Below are 15,841 nucleotides of genomic sequence, written 5' to 3' on the forward strand. Positions count from 1 at the left end.
GATAAGTTCTTAAGACAGTTCTTAAGTAGTTTTCACTGTATGATACATCTCCACATGGTACATCTCTTCCAAAACAAATATGGTTTGACTTTAAAATCTTTTGGAATACAGCCAATCTGTGTCGAATTTTCAGTGGATGTAAACTAATAGAGCTTGTTAAATCAGGGGAATGGTCCTGATTTTCACCAAATGAGCATCTGATGCTTCCTTGTCTGTATTACACTCACCAGTGTGATATTAGGAAGCAGGGCTGTTCAGCTTCAAAGCCCCCAGGGGCTTCATGGTAAAAAGGACACACCACACGTGGATGCTACCCCCCACTGCTCTGAATGCCATGTAACACCTCCTCCACATTGCTACACCAGACACACACACCCCCAGCTACTGCATCATGTGGGCATGCAGGCATGATTCCTCCTTTTCCCCCTCCCTCTCCCTCTGCAACACTCTGTCATGGACAGCCTGTCAAGGCTGCCCTGCAGGCACATGATCCCCTCCCCGCTGCATAGCCTGGACCCCTGAAATCCTGGTGCTGTGTTGCACTGCCTTACCCCTGGAATTAGGGCAGGAAGTGGCAGCTGGTGAATAGAAGGGGAGCCCAGCATCTCCAGCTGCTTTTGCAGTTGGACTGATAAGGGGAGTGTTGGCCAGGTAAGAGCCTGTGGGGGCTGCAATTTAATCTCTCACAGGCTGCATGCAGTCCACTGTCTGCCAGCTGGACAACCCTGTTATAAAGCAAACAACCCCTCATCAGAAAGGATCTAGGTCTTGTTTTCACTGTCCTCGAATAAGGCACCTTGAAGTCTAATCTGACACACAAACAACCTTCCCTGATTTATGGAGGATGTTCCAAATCTCATGTCATCTCTACTTGTTTTGCGAGGTTACATTAAAATAAAGTGATCTCTGAAAAGTCTCTCTCTCAGATGCCTCGTTTGAACAGGCCAATGACACTTTCTAAGGCTCTGTGTCAGTGACCTTCAAGATATTTGATAATATATTTATCCACGCAATAAATCTATCAAAGCAAGTCAGGTAAAGTTCTTGTTAGACTGTGCTGTTTAAAGTAGAGGATGTTAACTAAAGAACAAATGATTTATTAACTCTCTTCAACCATTTGTATTTTTGATTAAACCAAAGAAAAATATTCTTAGCCCTCATAAAAGAAATGCTAAGTAGGCAGGCTGTCTGTGCTCACTGTACGTGATAGATTTATCCCTTGAAGTACCTGCTGCAAAACTGTTGGCACTAGGTTGAAGGTCAATTTATTATTGGAGTAGAGTGTTGCTCCTTCAGGCTCAAATGCCACATCTACACATGTGGTGGACTGCACAGTTGTTACTGTGCAGTCATTTAGTACTTTAGTATTACCTACTATGCACGTACTAAATGATTGCACAGTGACTAGTGTTACTGTGCGGTACCGTTGCAGCATGTTTTTCTCCCAGTGCTACTGCGCAATAGCTCGTTACTCCTGTGCAGTACCATTGCTGCACAGTTAGTGCCCGGCAACACTACTGTGCTGTAGCAATGAGCGTTTCATGTAGCATTTCATGTAGACGCGCCCAAGGTCAGCTGAATTGGCACATTTCCTATTTTTTCCTGCATTCTCACAAATTATTATTCATGCAGCAGGCTTCCGTAGGTTCTTCTGATCTACAGCAAGAAAGGCTAAGGAATGTTTTTCCATTAAAAACCCTCTTTCCTTATGCTGTAGTTTATATGCAGTGGTTACATACTGTAGCTCCTCTGCACTGATTATAAGAAAGCAAGAGGCATAATGGTCTTTAGTAAAATGATAGACACTTCAGATATGGGATGGGTATCTTGTGTGAATTCTTGTCTCACTGAGGAATAAAAAGGTATTGGCTCATAGAAGAGTTAGCTCAGTATAAAACTTCTAGACCTTACTTCTCCAGCTGAACTACCTGTCTCCCATATCATATTCAAGACAAGACAGTGTGCTTTTCTATAAAGGCACACCCTGGACATGCATGAACTCCTGTGCCAGGAGGCAGCATCCTTTACTTCACTGGTGCTCTGCAAAGGCTCACCCACATAAGGTTCTTTGCAGGGTCAAGACCTATTTTTCTGAGCAGCCTTTAACATTCTGGATTACCAGAGATGGCACAAGTTACTCAATAAATCAAAAATACCACAATATACTGTTTGATCCCTGTGTATTAAGTGGAATGCAGTTGTAAAAATATCACAAGTACAAGGTAAACAGTGTTAACATGATAAATATTTTGTATTGCTACTACAACATTTGCTTGGCTGCTCAGGATATCCAGCTGTCAATAAACAACTTCCCTCTTGCAGCTAAAAGGTATTCTGTTTCTGAATGCATAGAACCAAAACTAGATTTTGCTGCTTCCTTTCCAGGAGACTGGTTCCTGCAACCAAGTCATCCAATTTGTGTTATAGTCCTCATGAACATTCATTTGGAAGAGCAACAATTTCTCAATCTTTTCAATAAACATCCTATGCATGTTTCTTCTCCTGTGGCTTTGCACTAAATAAAGAGGAAGTCTTGAAAGATTTTTTGAGTATTCCCTTGTATACTCTCAGTGGGAAACCTAGACACAGGAAACAATTCTCATACAAATAGCCAAGGGTATCCATATGATCCAATGCCAAGCAACCACATTCAAAGAGAATGACCAGGCCTAACCCAGACTTATAAGCGTCATGAAATTCTTTGCAAATAACCTAAAAATATTAGCCTTGGTTGTGGATCACTTCTTGCTAAAGTCCACATTGCTTTCCATCCCTACTGATTTTCTTTTTCCATTTTACGCCAATTCACAAGACAGAGCATAAACTTAACTCATCTGTATTACTTTAGAAAGCCATGTTGGTCATAGATTTCCACACAATTTCAGTTTCCTAAAACACTGATTATCTTCTGTACATATAGTAGTAGTATTTATCTAAAACCATAAATGCTTGCACTTTCCTTAGAGAATCTGTATTTATAAGCAAGAAAATATTTAAAATAGCACAGACATATTTTTTTTTCTTTTAAAACTCTTTAAAATTTTCCAAAGTAGCTTCTCTATAAAATATGTTGAAAAAGAAATTACATGAGGCATAGTATAAAGGGCTTTATTGGGACTTGCGTGCAAGTATTTTTCCTAGATCACTTGTGACTTCCCAACTGGTAATTAATACAGTCATTCCAGGTTCTTGCCAATAAAACCTTTATTCCACACTACCATGCGTTATCTCGATGTCCCTAATCATATTTTATTGGTGTATGTCACTGAGAAAAGATAAACATGGACTATATTTGAGATATATGTGGCAACACTTTAATATCATTTACCTTTGGAAATCTTGAGTTCTAATATAGACTTAGGAGTTGAAGTATCAATGTATTTTTGAGTTGACATTTGTCTGCCTCACCAAAAATTCAGGTAAGAATCAAGGTGCTTTATATAGGGGAGTTCAGGAGAAACTTGCTGAGTTCCTATCTATACTATCCCTTCTTTTAACCTCCCAAGCCCCCACAACCCAAACCCTTTCCACTTAAAGTGCAGAGGCCCAGGGTACTGCATAAACTGAATATTTTTAATCTAAAGAAAGCCACTGGGCTAAATTCTGTTCTCTTATACTCTAGTAATCCCACTTGGTGCAGTAGAGTTGCTTGGCTATAGCAGTCCCCTATATTTAGATTGCTAGAAAACATGGATTACTACCTCATAATGATGTATTCTTTGTGCATGTCTACATGAGACGCTTTACTCAAGATCAGAGCAAATTACTGTGCAGTAAGCATCACCAACTATGCTTGCAGATGCTTACTGTGCAGTCATTTGCTCCAATTGCAAGTAAATTTGCTGCTTGTAAATACAAGCAGCAAATTTACTCAGGAGTAATTACTGTGCAGTATGTCAAATGTAGATGACTGACTGGGAGTAAATGTGCTCCTGGTCAGCCAGACAGCAGGGAGCAGGAGATTGCTCCCTGCCCCCAGGAGCTTCCTGCTGCCAGGGCAGGCTCTGCCACTGGATCCTGCCTGGGGACAAGGTCCCCCTGCCCCAGCAGCAGGGTACTCCCAGCCCCTGCTCTGCAATCACAGAGCGGGGGTTGGGAGCTCCCTGCTGCCAGGGCAGGAGGATATTGTCACCACCTGGGCTCCTGCCAAGGGCCAGGCTCCTGGCAGGCAGCTCCCAGGGGCTGGGAGCAATCTGTCAGCCCCAGCCTAGAGCTCCCCCAGGCTGCTGCAGGGGGCTGGTGCGGGGCTATTTGGGGCAGGAGCAGACTGCTGCCACAAGCAGCAAATCTGTTCCTACTTCCCTGCATGTGTAGATGCCTGCCCAAGGTGGGTTACTCTAGAGTAAATGCTACAGTAAATGCCCTGCATGTAGCTAGCAGAGCTCTTGAACAATTCCCTACAGACAGAGCTGTCTACAGCAGCAAAAGCTCCAGGTACTAACAGAAGAAAACACTGTTCTGTAGGACATCGAGCACTGACCAACTACTATTAATTTTTTAGTTTCAGATTAAAACTCTTTAGTGCATTTCCAACTTTTTTCAAATGACCTAAGAAGCTCCGAATACCACTCTGGATAGTGCTTATCAACCTGTCATGTATGGTAGTGTTTGTTAACTTGCAACAAGAAAATGTTTATCTTCTTTCTACATTTGAAGCAAACAACAGAAATGAAAGTTCCTGTGAAAAGTAGCTGGCAAATGGCCTGCATGCTAAAGGGACTCTGGTTTACTGTTTTATTTTTTACTTCTATGGTTTTCTCTCCAGGATTCAGTCAGCAGTAATCATTCTTTTTTTTATTACTTCTAATGCTAAAAATGTGTATTCAATAGCTACTGCCTAGAGTACAAACAGTGCTCTAAAACAAAGAGAAGTACCGCAGTACTCAAAGTACTATTTGTTACTCATTATCCATATTATTGTAGCACTTAGATATTGTAGTAATTGACTAGAACTCCATAGTACAAGGAACTGTGTAAATACAAAACAAAAAGAAAATCCCTATCCCAGAGTAATGGTCCAAAACTCTTGTCTTACATTAGGAACACAACCGTGTTTTAGTCTGTTATGAAAGAATACAATAATATTTTCTTTTTCAGTGTCATGTGGGTAGGACAAGGAAGTTTGTATTCCTGTTTGGTGTCCTACAATTAAGTGGCGAACTTCTGATTTTCCAACTGTTGGGTCGTATGCAGTACATTAATTCAAAATATAAAAAACTCTAAACAGATGCCTAATTTGTTTTAGAGTCTAATCAAATGTTACCTTTAGGAACTGTACTGAGCATGTCACAGTAGTCTGCCTTCTTTCATAATTATGTTTATCATTTAATATTTATTGTTATAATTTAGTATTATTTTTATATGCGTTGTCAGTTTTTAGACGGTAACACTTCAGATTTGTTGTATACATGCTAGTTTGTTTCCTTTTTAAAAAGTCAGAGAAAAAAAATTCTTTTAAGACCATTAGTATTATGTTCAAACAATACCAACCTAATTGATTGTAGCAAAGCAAGAACAGACTAAGCTTGAATCTCCGCTGTTTTGCCTAGTTCCTCAGTATAAGTGGTTGCCTTCTGATCTCCAAACACTTTATGGTATCTTACTCCAAGACCTAATCTCATAGTTTTTAATCAGAAAACTCCTAGTGGTTGCAATGGAATTTTTTTCCTGGATATGAAGTACAGAATTAGAACTACATTCACAGTAGTGCTGTGTAATGAGCAAATGTCATGAAGTATCAGGCTTCAGGTTGAACCTGCCCATTTTTTGTTATACTGCTTCTCTTCTCCAATCCTTGCATCCTGTCCACATAATGTATTGTCTGCTGCCTAACCTTAGGTGCTTGTACAAGTGCTCGGGTGTGGGGGATGCACTTTAATTAGAGTGGTTCCTGGAAAGCACCAAAGTGTCATGTGTATTAAGGCCCCCTGCATTTAAAAATGGCCACGGAACGCTTTAACTAAAGTTCATTCGATGAGCATTAGTTAAAGAACCCCAGCAACCATTTTTGCATATGATCCTGTGGCAGTGCTCGCGCAGTCTAATTAGAATTTGAAGCAAACTCAATTAATTGAGTGTGCTCCGACACGTTCTAATTAAAACACGTTGGAGCACATGTATAGGCACGCCTAGCTGTGTTATGTCTCAGAGTACTGTGCTGTGGAAACAAGCTCTCTGAGAGCTTGGAAGCAGTATAACCATTTTTGTAGTCATCCACTTAGATTAATTAGCACAATTAATAATGTACAATGCAGTGCTGTGTAGATATATAGTAGTCTATAGATATTAGAATGTGTTCTGCTCTTGTACAAAGTCAATATCAAGCTCAATTTTCACTTCAATTGGAGCAGTATTTGGTCATTTTTTATGGTTCTTGGGGCAAGGATCTATAATAGTTACATGTTTATAAAACGCCATCCACATTATACCAACGTAAATTTCTTGTTTATGTAGCATAATCTTGATGCTAAAAGCATATCTGTGTATTATTCCTTTCTTCCACTTCATGTAGTTCTTAGACAGATTGCTTCTTCCCAGTCAGAACCCTGCTGAAGTCAAGAGTCTGTTTGTGCATTGCAATGCAGGATCAAGGCACTAGTCTGAAATACATAAGATATATTTTGAGGACTGGAAGACAATACTGCTCTTAGCATCTGTCTAGTTAGCTTGATTCACACTGGCATGCTGTTTTCAACTACTTATGGGTCCTTGTGCATAATGAATTACTATCAACAGCAAGAATTGGGGCTCTGTCAATTCGCAAACATTCCCCTTACGTGGTGGGCAGAACTTCAAGGATCATAAAATGGTCAAGATTCGGACTTCAGTAAATCTGTTATGTTACTTGGGGCCCTTAGTAAAGTCACATGCATATACCCAGTACAAAAGAAAAAAGGCACTGAAGCAATATTTTGCACCATTTTTGTAAGCATATAAAATAGAACACTGACACTGGTTTGCTAAACTGCACTTCAAAAATTTTAATTTTACAAGAAAACTGTAATTAAGATGGAAGTACTAGAGGGGCAATTGAAGAAAATAACCTGAAACAGAATTGCCTGCACTCATTTTGCAAAACTTTATTGTTATCATCTATATACCCAACAAAAGTAATACATATTTTCAGCATGAATTGATAGGAATAGATGGAATGAGGAGCCCTGCATTGTTTTAAAATGGACAGCTAAATAGCTCCATATTTTTTTAGCAACATGATGTCTCAGGGAGAACTGGAAACTGCAAAAGAGAAACACTAGTCTTACCCATTAAAATCATGATAAAATGGCATCACTTGAGTTTATCTAAAATAGAAATTAGTAGCTAGTACCATTCAGGTAATATTACTTAGTTTCCAGATTTTTATGCCATTTAAGGCAACACTTGTACTACTTGGTGGAATAATGTATTACAATAAGGTAATAACCTTAGACAGATATGTAAATATTTTTAAATATCATTCTTAAAAGTCTGTAGGACACCTATGCCTACTTTCCGCCAATAGTCACATAAATTATTTGTAATACATCTTTTTAAACAAGATACTATCAAAATTTATTATGCAGTCTTAGAGGCTTGCACATTCAAAGCACAAATACCAGTTGTGTTTTCAGTCATTGATAAGGGAATTATTACTGTTTGTTCTGTATAGGAATGTAAAATTAATTATTATTTCCTCTTAAAATCAGCACCACCACATACAAGTAATAACACTAAAATCCAATTAAATACATGTTCTATAACATTCATTGCAGTCACAATAAATTAAAATAAAACAGTTCTCCGTCTCACTTATTAACTGCCAAGCCAGTTAGGAGACTTCATAGATGATCAACACCTGCAGTGCATCCAGAAGCAAACTGCATGGGAGGAAGGGGAGGGAGGAACAGCTCAGAGCCTAGATGGCAAGTATGAAGTGGTCACTTCAGCCTGTTGGTCTAGTCAAGAGCTGAAAAAGAAATGATTAATTGTGGCCAGGTCAAAGTTAATCAAACTGATAAAACAATTTCTCTTAATGAGTTAAATGAAATTAAAATCATAACACGGCATCTTCCCATTGCCTGACATCCTCTCAGTGGGGAGTAGTGATATTTGAAAATGTGTTGGCAAAACCAAGCTCATTTATAGCATTAGGTAGAGGTCATATTGTACCTAAGTTGGACTAGACAGAAAACATGGTCCATTATTTATTCTTGGTTATTAAAAAGAGAGGAAGGTGGATTTATATTTATGGGGGCTGTGCCTAAACTACATGTGAATGAAAGGAGTAGAACTCAAAAGAAGTAGCACCATCTGTTACTGAGCAGATGGTAGAATTTTCCCTTTTGCCCAACCCAAACTTGGGTGTTATCAGGAGGCACGGCTATCAGGACATTGCAGCCGTGGCTCAGTCTTCTTTTTTGGCAGTCATGCATTCAAGATCTTGAAAGAGACACATTTGTTTTTTGGACTTTTTAGAATTTTCTGTTTATTTACTACACAATCTGCCAAAGTTAATAAAGGATCAGAGCAGGTCCAGGAAGGTGTGATGGGTAAGGGCAGATGGTGATTTGTCCTGTGCTGACCTGACTGACAAACAAGATGAAATTCTCCCTGAAATTACCTTGTGAGGGCAAGTAACTGCTCCACTTGTTTGGTACAAATGAAAAGGTTTTGCACTATCCTGTGATTGGTCAGGTTGGATTAATCCTTTAGTGGCCCTAGGCAAACTCATGGGTCCCTACTTTTTTCACTCAATAATTATAATATGTAAAATAAGCACAACTGGGCTCTTTCTTCACGTAGGGCCTTAGGCATGTGCCTAGTTTGCCTGTGCATTAATCTGGCCTTGGTGACCAGGACAGGGCAAACAGTGTCCAGACCTTGAGTCTAAACTCCTCAGTGTCATGCCTTCCAGTTCTAGCATGTGGAGCTGAACCTAACACTATTGTTTTTGGAGTGTCTGCTCTAGAAAAAGAAGGGGATCTATTTTGTTATTTGAGTCTAATTTAACAAAAATCTTACAAAAACAAAACCATTTTGGCACAATTTTGCAGAGATTTCATCAAGAGCAGCTGCTTTTATAACAGTTCTTAAGAGTTTGGGGCCTGTAAATCTCAATCTGAACTCTACCACAGATGCAACCTCTGACCCAAGTCACTGTCTGAAGCTACCCTGGACACAAAGAGTTGCCTCTTCTGCCAGCTCAAGTGTATAAACTATTTAGATATCAATATTGTGCTCATCATTGTGGTATCTGAATGCCTTAAACAGCAAAACTGTAGCTTTCTGTTTTCAAAAGAATATGTAATATACAGTTTGTCCTTGGAAAGATACAAGAAGGAAATTGCTGCCTATCATTTTAAGAGGCTTGCCTACAAAACTAGCAAAATACAAGCCATTAATGAATCACTGGGCGCATCTACATGAGATGCTATGGTGCAGTAGCATTGCCAGGCACTAATCGTGCAGCAATGCTACTGTGCAGTAGTAATGAGCTACTGAGCAGTAGCTTGTTGCTGCTGCACAGTAGTGTCGGGGAAAAAGTGTGGCGATGGTACTGTGCAGTAACACAAGTAACTGGTGTTACTGCACAGACATTTAGTACTTGCACAGACTCATTTAGTCACTTTAATACTGCACAGTCATTTAGTACTAAATGACTGCACAGTAATAACTGCATAGTCCACCGCACATGTAGATGTGGCCACTGTGAATAAGAATTCTGAGGAGCCATTAAAATGTCTAGTAATATTATATCTGTTGCAGTCTAACTAATGGGTAAAATATCAAATATTTTGATATAAATAATTCCCAGCACCATAAATAAAGCAATAATCCAAAATAACTTGTTCATTTAATTCATCTCATGGAATGATCTTAAGTTTTAGTTTAAGCACGAAGTGCAGATAACGTAGATCTTTAGTATGAATCACCCCGTGTTGGTAAACGTTTGATTCTGAAATTCACATACTTTTCCTTTAAATTATCTTTGTTAATTTATAGCAATTCCATATATTTCCTTAACTGTGTATATAAATGTTGCACATTGGTAGAGCTTCATCCATCTATAATTAAGGTTCTGTCAGCACTGCTATTCAAAAACTCTGTTTGCAGTTGTATATAGCATGACAGCAAAAATCCACTTCAGCCAGAATCTTGGCAGTGAATGTGTAAGGCTGGGGATGTGTTTATACACGTTTCAAATTTAAACAAAACAAAGCAAAACTTATTTAGACATATTTAATGTTTCAGTTTGGTCTGATTGATGAGTGTGGGAGTGACCCTTTATTAATGGAGTATTACTTTATTTAATGGAATAGAAGAAGACCCTGATTATAAGATGACCCCCTCCAATAATTAGATTCTATTTATGGAAAATTTATAAATTTGTTACAAATTTCCAGGTATAGATCCTAATTATTGGTTTGCCTTGTATTTGTCTCCCTCTCACTGCTGCAGCAGGTAAAATAAATCTGGGGGATCAGGTAGCTCTTTCCTCTACTTCCCTTTAACTTTTTCCCCTGGCAGCCCCTTCCCTGTCGCCTTACTGTCAGACCCTGCTCTCCCTGAGCACATGGAAGTGAGAAGCAAATTTGAAAACAACACACTTGAAATTAAACATGGCTGTAGCAATTTGCATACAGTAGCCATAGACTTAGTTCATCCAGAATTAGTGCATGTTACCTTTTCTTGAAACTGCTTTAACTTTTAGCACTGGTGTTTCATAAACACAATTTTGAGCAGCACTTTGGTACTTACATCTATCTAGTATAAACTTTTTTTTTAACCTGGCGAGGGAGATCCCATGATCAACAAGGACCTGGCAGGGAAGATCTCATGATTCTCTCAGCCAATCAAGTTTAGTTATAGGGTGAGGCCTGCCCCTTGCACTCTGGGCAGACTGACCACTGTAAAATTCCCCAAATGCAGGAAATTTGACTGCACACGATTGTGGTAATGGGGGGCTGAGTTCTTGCTTTTCCTGTGGCTTGCTCCTTGGTCTTTTGGTTAGGAGCAACCAGGACTAACAGGTATCCAAACCCCAAGGCCTCTGGGCTTGGGTCTTGCACATAGGATGCCTGCCATAAATTTGGGGAGTATCTGAAGCCCCAGACCAATGGGTATCAGAGGAAGGATACTCCCAGTGCTCAGTCAAAATTTGGCACTTAATTCGGAACTGATTTGGCCCTTGAAACAAAATCTTATATAAATATAAAGTATGTATAGTATTAGTCCAAAGCCAAAAGGCTCATGATTTACCACATAGTTCACTGGACTGGGCCTCACCAGACTCAATAACATTCCAAGCTATGGTGAGCTACAACACTTCATACAGTTCACCCAGAATCCCTGTTGCACCCTTTCTCAGTCTGGCACAAATTATTAGTGTGCCCCCAGCCTCCATGGTCACCCCACAGGTCAGCACTGCTCAGTATGTGTATATACTTCAGATGTCCCTGACAAAGGATCCATGTACTAATTAGCCCCCAGTCATGACTGGAACTGGGTGTTCTTGTCACAAGTCCTGCAATGCTCCAAAAGTTTATGTGCAGATGAGGAGCAGGGCAACCTAGTCTGGCTTCACCTTGTGGAGGTTGGGGCCATACTAATCACATGTGCCAGTCTGAGAGAGGGTGCAACAGAAGGATTCTGGATATGCAATGTTGTGGCTTACCATGATTTGAAAAGAATTAGTGGTGAGGGGGACTGCACTTAATGGGCACTACCATGCATCTTATGCAGATAGGTTGCACTAACCTATACTTGTGGTATGGTCCCATTAGAATTGAAGGCCTGATCAATGTTGTAAAGGAAGAGAAACAGATTGACACAGTATTGGGGTGTAAGGAGTGGAGGATGGGAGACCCAAAGCTCAAAACAATGGCAGAGACAGCAAGTAAGCATAAGGTGGAAAAAGAGTTGAAGAGCAGAAATGAAGGTCTGGAGAGAGAGAGTGGACAGAGGGATGGAAGGGGGTATGAAATAAGGTGATGGTGGGAACAACAGCAGAAGTAACAATGATGGCAGCAGTACCAGCAAAGAAGGAGGTGATGAGAGTGATGATGCCAGAGAGAACACAGGAGCAAAGAAGAGTAGGCAATAGAGTGGGAGCAGCAGGCAAAGGTATGTTGGGCAAAAGACAGAGGACAGTGGGAATGTGATGGAATTCCAGCGCACTGGGAGTGGCATGGTGGGAAGACACAGAAAACACAACAGATTGAAGAGAGGATCAGAGACTGCAAATAAGGCAGTATTAGTCAGCAATGGAACAAAGACAGTATCGGTGCTAAACAGATATGACTTTTTGGAAAAGGGAATGTTTGTATACTGGATATAGCGCTGGTGAACCTGACTAGCTTAACTGCTTTTCCAAGCAGAAAGCCTTGGCAAATCACTTACTGAAACAGAGATGGGTATGATTTTTTTTTAAAGAAATACACAGAGGAATGTGGGAGAGAGGAACTAAGAGGGATAAGGTTTATGGCAGGAGAAAAGACAAGGGAACAAGTGATTATAGTACAAATATATATAGATTTATTAGTGGAAGAAGACATAGAAAGATAGTTGGAATTGCATGTTCAAAGAGTAACGAGCGTGAAGAAAGTGAAGGACAAATATGGTATTTGGACGGGGTCATGGAGGGCATTAATAGTGTTACAAGCAAATCATAGAATCATAGAAGTAGGGTCGGAAGGGACCTTGTAGATCTTGAAGTCCGACCCCCTGCCTGGGCAGGAGAGAAACTGGGCTCGAGTGACCCCAGCCATGTAGGCATCAAGCCGCTTCTTAAAGACTACCAGGGTAGGAGCCAGCACCACTTCCCTTGGAAGTTGGTTCCAGATCCTAGCCACCCTAACTGTGAAGTAGTTCCTATGGATGTCTAATCTGAACCTACTCTCCAACAACTTGTGGCCATTATTTCTTGTTATCCCGGGGGGCGCTGGGGGAAACAAGGTCTCCCCCAAACCCTTCTGGTCCCCCCTAGTGAGTTTATAGACAGTCACAAGGTCCCCCCTCAGCCTTCTCTTGTGAAGGTCCCGTAGCCTCTCATTGTAGGGTCTGCCCTGCTGTCCCCAGATCATGCGGGTGGCCCTCCTCTGGACCCTCTCAATGTTGTCCACATCCCTCTTGAAGTGGGGCGCCCAGAACTGGACACAGTACTCCAGCTGTGGCCTGACCAGTGTCGCGTAGAGGGGGAGGATCACCTCCTTGGCCCTACTTGAGATGTATCTGTGGATGCACGATAGGGTCCGGTTAGCCCTGCCGACCGTGACCTCGCATTGTCGGCCCATGTTCATCTTGGAGTCAATGATGACTCCAAGATCCCTTTCTGCCTCCATGCTCTCAAGAAGGGAGTTTCCCATCTTATAAGTGTGTTGCCGGTTACTACTGCCCAAGTGCAGCACCCTGCACTTGCCGGTATTGAAACGCATCCTGTTTTTGTCAGCCCACCCTTGCAACCTATCCAGGTCTTTCTGCAGTCTTTCCCTCCCTGCTAGCATGCCCACTTCACCCCAGATTTTGGTATCATCAGCGAATTTGAACAGGTTGCTTTTCACCCCATTGTCCAAATCGCTGATAAAGAAATTGAACAGTGCGGGCCCAAGGACCGAGCCCTGGGGGACCCCGCTGCCCACTTCCCCCCAGGTCGAATATGACCCGTCCACCACCACCCTCTGAGTATGACCCTTCAGTCAATTAGCAATCCATCTGACCGTGTAGGCATCGATGCCACAGTCGCCTAGTTTTTTAACGAGGATGGGGTAAGAGAGCCTTGAGAGAAATGCTGAGGATGGGGTGAGACACAAATGAGTGTAGCCTAGGTGGAGTGATGTAATTCAGCTGGGGGCACATTGGAGTTTTATAATGTATCATGGGCAACCTAAACAGTGCAGCAAATGTGGAAAGGGGGGGCACTTGTCTGCACACTGCCCTCACACAATGTGCTTCAAGTATGAAGGGAAGAGGTACAGAGTAGCAGAGCACCAGGACCCACTAAAATACATTACCTGTGGAGGCGGGGAGGGTACTTGTACCACAGTTGTCCAATGGCCTTTGCAGACAAGGTCAGATCCCACAAGGAACAGCGCGAATCAGAAGGGGACAGCAAGGGAGTAGAGAGGGGTGAGAGCAAGATGGAAATGGTGGAAGAGACCCTGCAGGAGGGAGAAATGGAGAAGTGGGGGGGCAGAGTTTCTGTAATTGAGGAACTGCAGACATCAGTCAATGTCAGGAGTATTTTAACACAAAAAGATGGGAACAGATTGAACCAGGGTTGAAACAAATAAGTTCAGACATAATCTGCCTGCATGGTATACCAGAGGAGAGGGTTTATAAATGGTTTGAGAAAAGGTGGAGATAGGGATCATCTTGGTGGTCAGGGACAAATGAGAACAAAGTGGCAGGAGTAGCAATACCTTTCAAGAATCCAGAGTTGAGAGTAAATAAGTGGAAGACATCATCAGTGGAAGACTACAATGAATGATACTATCAGCCAGGGAAACGATTAGAAATTTTCAATGTATAGGCACCGTCAGAGTAGGACAGGAGAAAGTCTATGCTTAGGAAGCTAGCAGTTTACATGATCGGAGGCAGGCTGTGGATAATAGTGGGGGACTTCAACTGTATAATTGAAGCAGGTGACAGAACAGGGGGAGGAGACGGGACTTTAGACATTCATCCAGATTATTGAGAAATATAACAAAAGAAGTGGCACTAAAAGATGTATGGGCAGGAGAGAAAGATTTCACTAGAACTGACCCCAGGGAAGGAAACAGTCACAAACTGACTTTGCGTTGGTATCAAAAGAAACAGAAATAAAGAAAAAAGAAACTGCCGTTGTGGCATTTAGGGCATTTATACACATACTTTTTTCCTGTGACATGCCAGAGATCCGCTGCCTCGGAGAAGATTAGATTAATCGATTAATCGAGTGTGCTCCACATACGAGATGAGGGGAACTGTGCTGTGCCGTGTGCAGTTGTATAAGCAGGGAAATGCGTGTCAGTGAGCAGAAAATGTTGGCAGTGCGCTTTTGAACTAAAGCACCTCCGAGGTGTTTTAGTTCACAAGTGCATCGCTGCCATTTTCTCAGCGCTGATGCGCATTTGGCCACTTATACAACTGTAAGCATCACAGCACCAGGCGCTTTGAAAAGTGCCCAGTGCTGAGGTGCTTCCATATATAAAAATGCCCATTTAGTAATTACCAGATGCCGAAGGCAGAACTGAATCTTGGTCAGGGCCCCATAAGAGGAAGAAGAGTGTGGAAGTTAAATGTATGACTGTTACAAGATAAGGAGATATGCCAAGTGTACCTGAGACAGTATGAGGAGTGAACAACAGTGAAGAAATATTTTAAGATTACCAGGCAATGGCAGATGATGGTGAGAAAGAGGACAGAAGAATTTTTCAGGAAGGATGGCTGAAGAACCGCAGAGAAAAGAGCAAAGCTGAGAGAGCTGCAAAAGAAGAGGCAGAAGCTGCTAGAGGAAGCCGCAGAAGGAAGACAGGTATGAGAAGAACTAGAAGAAACAAGGCAAGAGATAGAAAGATGGCTTAAAAGAAAGGTGAGAGAAAAAATGTTTTTAGTACAAGCACCCTGACTGGCAGAAAACGAAGAGTGGTCCCGATACTTTTCAGCTAGAGTGAAGATGGCAAAAGGAAAGCTAAAAGTGGTGCACAGAGAGGGTGGTACCTGGGTCAAAAAAATAGAAAGAGGCAAAGAAAAGACTTTATGAAAAGGTATAAAAGAAGAAGGAAATGCACAGAAAGAAGATGAAGGATTTACTGGAAGAGATTGAAGAGAAAGTAGCAGGGGAGGAAGCAAAGAAGATGGAAGAAAAGATAAGTTTAAAGGAAAG

At 41.4% G+C, this 15,841-nt stretch overlaps 1 long non-coding RNA gene and 1 pseudogene across 3 annotated transcripts in view; one reads left to right on the plus strand and one right to left on the minus strand.

The window, feature by feature from the left end:
- Positions 1–6,341: 6,341 nt before the first annotated feature.
- LOC102380370 overlaps positions 6,342–15,841 on the minus strand; it is a 29,358-nt gene continuing 19,858 nt past the window's right edge. For all 3 annotated transcript variants that reach the window (XR_003093919.1, XR_003093918.1, XR_003093917.1), the window contains 2 exons: positions 7,789–7,945; positions 6,342–6,599 (listed from right to left, as the gene is read on the minus strand). This is a non-coding gene — a long non-coding RNA (uncharacterized LOC102380370). The remainder of the gene's footprint in view (positions 6,600–7,788; positions 7,946–15,841) is intronic.
- Positions 10,791–10,964, plus strand: LOC112550226 (annotated as a pseudogene).

This window comes from Alligator sinensis, unplaced genomic scaffold, assembly GCF_000455745.1.
Source record: "Alligator sinensis unplaced genomic scaffold, ASM45574v1 scaffold73_1, whole genome shotgun sequence".
Taxonomy (NCBI): domain Eukaryota; kingdom Metazoa; phylum Chordata; order Crocodylia; family Alligatoridae; genus Alligator; species Alligator sinensis.